Below are 7,282 nucleotides of genomic sequence, written 5' to 3'. Positions count from 1 at the left end.
AGGGCATTATGCTAAGTGAAATAAGACAGGGCAAGTACTGCATGGTTTCACTTATATGTAGAATCTTATAGAAAAAAAAATAACCAAGCTCATAGATATAAGAGAAAATATTAATGGTTGCTAGAGGGAGTAAGAGGGAAGGTGGACAAAATGGGTAAAGGGGATCAAAAGATACATACTTCCAGTTATAAAGTAAATAAGTCATGGGGATATAATTACTGTGCAGCATGGTGAGTACATATAGTCAATAATACTGTATTGCATATTTAGAAGTTTCTGAGAGCAAATTTTAAAAGTCCTCATTACAACAAAAAATTTGTAACTAAAAATTATAATTTATATTTAAAAAATCAACATCATTTGAAAATCAAATTGATATCTTGATCAAAAACAAAAAAATGTATTACTGCTTCTCAGTATTTGCTGCATAACATTATAATGAAACACTTTAATATTGCTCTTCGTAGTATAAATAGGTGCCTCGATTCATGTATTTGGTTATGAATTCCTAAGTTTCAGTTGAGTTATATACAATTATGTTCTGAACATTTATACTAACAATTTTTTATAAAAAGATATTATTTTGCTAAATTAATGATTACCATCATCAAAAACTTGACACCTAAATGAAACTCAGTGGCCCCTTGCTCACTTAGAGCTTCATCCTGCTATTAGCATCGTACTCAAAAGTCTCACTGCATCAAAAGCAACAATGTTTTAATGGTTCGGACCATTGCTCATTCTATGAAATGTAGGAACATGGGACACTACAGTTACAATTCTTGAGTTATGCTAAAATTGATTAACTGTGACATTTGGAGGATTCTTAGACCTATTTATACAGAGGCAAGGGAACTGATAACAACTTTTATCACTAGTCATCTATATTGTGCAAAGATTTCATCAGAGTTATTTCTAATATCTCTTAAGCTAATTAAAATCTTGAGAAAATATTCATGATAATAGTTAAAGACATAAATAACAATCTCTGGAGTGTATTATATCCTGTTTAGAGTACCTGCTAATTAATAGTATGTAGATTTAAGATTAGAGCTAGCTTGTATACAGATGGATACATCACACTCTTTTACTCGTTTTTTTTTTTTTAAGTAAATAACCATATGGATAATATAACAGCATATCTATCGAGTAGTGCATATTTGACGTTCTGCCCGATTCTGATAACACTCTTCCAATTTTTCCTGGAGCACTGTCCTCCTTTGTTCTTATTCCATGTGGTGAAATCGACTCTATCTGTTCCCACAAGTGGATTTGTGAACCAGGCTTTGCCATTTAGAGCCTCTGATTCTTCAGAATGTGATGATTTATTTAAAAAAAGACATATGCTTATGGTTAAACCAAGCCAATCAGAGCCAGAGGCTCAAACCCAGAACTTTGTTGAAACTGCTGAGAAAGCAAGGTTTGTTTTATTTTTGTCATTAAATTGCAGTTGTGAGGGTGTAAGGGGGAAAGCAGAACTTAGAAATGCTTTAAGGAAAAGTCTTCATGGCATCAGTTGAATGATTATCCAGTGAGGCTTGAAATGTTGGAGTTTTTATTTATAATGAGACAATATGTTCTGGATTCCTTATATGTGGTATAGATATACATATGCACATAAATCCATTCTATATACAATACAAAGACTTACATAATGTATATGCAAATCAATGTTATAGATACAATGTGAATAGTTGTTGAAACACAGTTTGGCTGGAATTTACAATTGCCCTGCTGGGATTGAGAAATGTCAGTCAGCACCAGCCAAAAGGAGAAACCAAGTCTCCTTCTAGATGACAACCAGGGAACATGGGGTTAGTTCCCCTAAATGTGTCAGCTTTATAGGATTATAGGCCTTCCAGTCTTGCTTTCTCCCTAACTTTGGTTCTGGCTTTCAGAAATCACTCAGTTTAACTTGTTTCAGTTACCTCTTCAGCATAAATATGGGGTTGGATGAAATGAATGTGAAGGCATTTTAGTTCCATAATACAAGATGAGCAGCACTTAAAGAGTATATAAAAGGAGTGAGGGTCGACCTTAGGAGATATAAATTATTGAACCCAGGTGTCAAAAGCTGAAGTCAAGTTCAAATGCTAAAGTCAAGTTCAACTGCTAGATTGGAAGGTTTGTTGTATGAATTAAAAATGTGTAGGTGGTAGAAATTATTGTCACATGGAAGAAAGGAGAAACCTGAAATCTAGTCTTAATTTTGCAGCTAGCTAGCAGTATGCTGAATTTTTCAGGCTCAAGTCTCTTATCAGTGAAATGAGAAGAAATGAGCAGCATAATCTGGAAGCTTCACATACATTTGCTTTTCTATGAGGGCAAACCTGGCCAGTAATGTATTGCATTGGGCAGGACCAACTCGGGGAGCAAGTGAGCAATAACTGATATGATTTCTTAATCAATGGTAGCAAAGTGATGTGAGGTTTAGTCATTCCTTGGTCTGTTTCTCTAGGCTTAGATAGATAGTTCTTATTTACTTGAATTCTTTTTTATATATAAAACTTGTCCTCTCCTTCATTAAATTTCATCACAGCCATGTTTCTAAATCACCTCTATGCTAGCTCTGGTCAGCATTTCATTGATGACCTCCACCCTCTCTTTCTAAGTGTTATTTGTATTATATTTCCATTTATGTCTGTAACATTTTAAAATAACTCAGATTAGCTATCAAATCTCTTCTCAAAAACTCTTTTGTAGAGAAACCTTAACTTTCAGCAAGTGGAAATATACTATTAGGTGAGAGATAAAGTGTTTGATGACCAAATATCATATAATTTTTTAAATCTGTGGAACTATTTTCTGCTATTCAAGGAGGTTTTATTATTTTTATTATATTTAATATTATTTTATATATTATCATATATTAATATTTTTGTTGTTAAGCAAAACATAGGAAATGATGAGACATTAAATATACTTTAAAGTTTTATAAATTTTAACTTCAAATTTGGTTTAAAGGGTAAGTAACATTATCAAATACCTAAGTCAAAATATTTTAGTCATTAGTTCTAAAATCATGTTTGCTACTAATATAAGTCAGCCAGATATACAAGTATAACTCTCATAATGCATTGTTAAAAATTAAAATTATATATGAAGGTAATAGACTCTAGAATTGTCAGTTTACATAGTGATTAGATGTAGTAATATGCTCTCTAATTAGAAACTAATTAAGAATGGAATTGTGTCAATGTTCCATGTATTAATGGTTAGTTCCAGTACCTTAAAATGATGTTATAATTAACAACATAGCCTAAATTAAAGATAAGCCATTTTTGAAGTAAATATGTAACAACACCCAATTCCACAAGTATGTGAAAACTAATGTTCAGGGATGTTCATTACAGTGACTTTACTTTTTAGATAGTAAAATAAAAATTTTTATTTCTCCATAGTTTGTTTGTTTCATTATAGATATAGTCCTACTAAACATATTTTCTTTCCATACCATTATAGTGACCTTTTAAAAATAAAAACTTGCAAGAAAATATATGTCACCAAATACGGTACTGTTTAGAAAATTGTATGGTGCAGTCATATAATAACCATGCATAGGCATTTAATATGATGTGGACCTACAAATTGTGATATAGGAGAATGTTAAGTATTAAAATTAGTTCTGGAGAAGTAATGATAAATAATATCATAAATATACAGCAGTTACTAGGTGCTTACTATGAGTCAGGTGCAGCACCATAGTCTTCTAGATATTACCTCATTTAATCTTCACAACATTGTTAATTAAGTACTACTATCATCCTTTTTGTACAAAGAATGAATCTGAAGCTCTAAGAAAATAAAAAGATTAAATATTATGCTCAAGGGCACATGCAGTATATCACTGAACCCTTGTTTCTATCTATTATCTATCTATCATCTATCATCTATCTATCTATCTATCATCTATCTATATCATCTATCTATCTATCATCTATTTTTAATTGGCAGTATACTGTTTGAATACGAATCAATATGGGGCAAACATTTGGGGCCGCATTAGGATGATAGCTATGCAGGATGAGTGTGTGTGTGTGTGTGTATAAAAGTTATAGTCAACAGTTTAGTGATTAACTCTCTATAGAAAACATGCATTAAATTCTGTTGGTCAGGATAAATATATTGGCAAATTTTTTTTAATTTTTTTTAATTTTTTTATTCTTATGTTAATCCCCATACATTACAACATTAGTTTTAGATGAAGTGTTCCATGATTCATTGTTTGTGCATAACACCCAGTGCTCCATGCAGAACGTGCCCTCCTCAATACCCACCACCAGGCTAACCCATCCTCCCATCCCCCTCCCCTCTAGAACCCTGTTTGTTTTTCAGAGTTATTGGCAAAATTTTTGACCTCTAAAAGAAAATGGAAGAAAATGGAGAAAATTTTAACTTTGTGAGCCTTCCAAATATTACAGCGAGAAATATTTCAGCCTCCAGATTGAGACTAATGACTATTCCCCATATCTTAGTTAAAATTGTATTTCATTTTCTATAACCTTCTTATGGAGCATAGATTGATTAATAGTCATAGTACTATTTAAAAAAGAAATTAGAAAGCAACTTCAGTAAATTAGCTTATAATGCAATTTTTTGGCCTTTCTTTTATTTAATCATCTTACTTATCAGATATATTAATATGAAAATGGGACAGTCAGAAAATGTATAGAAAAAGAACTGCTGTGAAAAGAAGAAAACTAATTTCTACGCAGAAAGAACAACACATAATTTCTAAAGCAGTAATAAGATAAATTAATGTTAAAGATTAATCAGGGAAATTTTCATTTAAACAAATTTCTTAACACAAAATTATGAAAATAAAAGTATCTTACAAGTGTCTGTTGCTTTACAGTTTTTAGTACCTATTCATACGTTGATGATTTTTTAAAATTTGATTTTTAACCCCCCGAACTGTGACACGACGGGACTGCAGATGTGTTTGCGTGTTCCAGCTGAAGAAATCAGGGCCTGGGGAAATGAAAAGATTTGCCCAAGGTCAAAGAGCTGGGTCTAGAGGCCAGAGCTTCCCAGTATCTACTGTTGTTTTTAGCATACTTCACTGCTTCTCAATGGAAATTGATACAGAAACGTTGTACCAAAGAGAATACTGTCAAACTTAGTAGAAGCTAATTAAAGTGCAAAGTATTCTTAATATAAGATTTGATAGCAATTTGTTTTCAGCAGCAAGTTACAGGTAATTTTGCAGTTATCTAAGTGGCTTTTTATTTCTGAAATTGTGTTGTACTGACTGCTATTTTCTTGCTCTTTGCATTCTTTGTAATTTTTTTTTTTTTTTTTAGATTTTATTTATTTATTTGACAGAGAGAGGCACAGCGAGAGAGGGAACACAAACAGGGGGAGTGGGAGACAGGCTTCCCGCTGAGCAGGGAGCCTGATGTGGGGCTCGATCCCAGGAGCCTGGGATCATGACCTGAGCCGAAGGCAGACGCTTAATGACTGAGCCACCCAGGCGCCCCCATTCTTTGTAATTTTTAATATCTTTAGTGATTTTGAAATATTTGGTGCTGGATCATTCTGCTGCAAATGTGACCTGTCATTCCAACAAATGGACTGATTGAATCTGTCACCCTGGTGGGATTTATAGTAAATTCACCACAGCACAAGTAAAACCATTAGAAATTGCATTGGTTTAAATGACTGAATATAAGAGCTCTTGATTCTATCAGCAAGATAGCTTATATTTTCCCTCCAAATGACCATGGAGAATCCTAAAATAATATCAATTTTAATGTGCATATGTTGCTGTGTTGATTTCTGTTTCAGATCAGTAACATGGTTTTGGCCTCTAAGATCTCTATATTAAAATTAATGGGAAGGATTAGTGAGATTTTGTACTGCAAAGTATGTTGCTTTGAAAATAATATATATATAAAATATTTCTTTTGAATTTTGATTATGATATATACACATATACATACATTAATGTGAATTAGCTACTTTTCATTGTACATATTAGAGTTCTTTGAATCATTTATTTAGCTTTCAGACTGTCCCACAATTGAAATGGAAAAAACAATTATTAATCAAGACCTACGCCCTAGAGTAAGTTCTGAGGTATTGATAATTTGGAAAATAATTGAGTGGTTATGGTGTTATTGTTCATATACTACTTGCTATTCCAAATAAAATATTTTGAGTCATGTTCATGTCTAAAATAAAAGAAAAAAACAAGCTTAATTTTTCAATACTTAATACATAAACATTTTTTCTCAAATATGAAAACATTTTATTATTTCATATAGATCAAATGTATTTTGTTTTATGTTGTTTGTCTCCACATACATGATCACCTGCATTTTTTAGATTTTTCAGATTTAATGTAGTCATGTTTCACAGTGTATTTTACTTTGTTAACTGAACAGTTCAATTTGATACTCTCCCTATCTGAATACTAAAACTATAATAAAAAACCATTTTAATAGTCTTGTAAAACAGGACACATAAAACAAGAACATTTATTTTAGTTGAAGACATGTGCTAATTTTTTATTGAGAAATGCATTAAACATTGATACATCCAACCTCTGACTGAACCTTCAGACTTGTCACATGTAGGGGCTGTTGAAGATTTATTGCACAATATAAAATTAGGCATATACAGTAAACTTGATAGTAAATGACCTTTGCAGAAAGGAGACTGCCACAGAGAAAAGTTGCACAATAGAACAGGATTTGAAAAACATATTTAAAGACATTCAAAGATGAGTGATGGAAACTGAAAAACATAAAGAGAAAAAAATATTCTCCAGTGAAATAGATATACAGAAAATGTATTTCTAAAGTAAATAGATGTTTTTTACATCCCTAATTTGTTTGTTATACAACAATCCACTAAAGAACAGGTGTTTAACTCCAAGATATAAATATGCTTATTTACTTATGTCAGTTTACTAATGAAATATAAATATGAAGAGACCTGTTTAATCTATAAAAAAGCACAAGTTAATAGAGCAATAAAGACTCACATAAGGATGGATATCATATGTCAAAAGCAGGGCACCCTGTGATGTGACAAGAGGTTGATTTCATTGTGAATTAAATTTAGTGCATGCTTCATTCTGTTGTCCTCCCATTTTGCTCTCTTCTCCTCTTCTCTCCTCTCTTCCCCTCCCTACCCTTCCTTTCCTCTCTTACTTTACAGTCTGATTGCCAGCTTTTTGGCTTGAAGTAAAGTGCTCTTGGTTTTCTGCATCTCAGGTGATCTCTGTCTTTCTATGTATCTCTCTCTTTCGGTCATTCTGCACGGTTCCCATTTTGAG

This window comes from Mirounga angustirostris, unplaced genomic scaffold (genome assembly GCF_029215605.1).
Source record: "Mirounga angustirostris isolate CCGP_5_RB_7025 unplaced genomic scaffold, mMirAng1.0.hap1 SCAF_4, whole genome shotgun sequence".
Lineage (NCBI taxonomy): Eukaryota > Metazoa > Chordata > Mammalia > Carnivora > Phocidae > Mirounga > Mirounga angustirostris.
The sequence above is the reverse complement of the archived record's forward strand: the minus strand, read 5'-3'. Positions refer to the sequence as shown.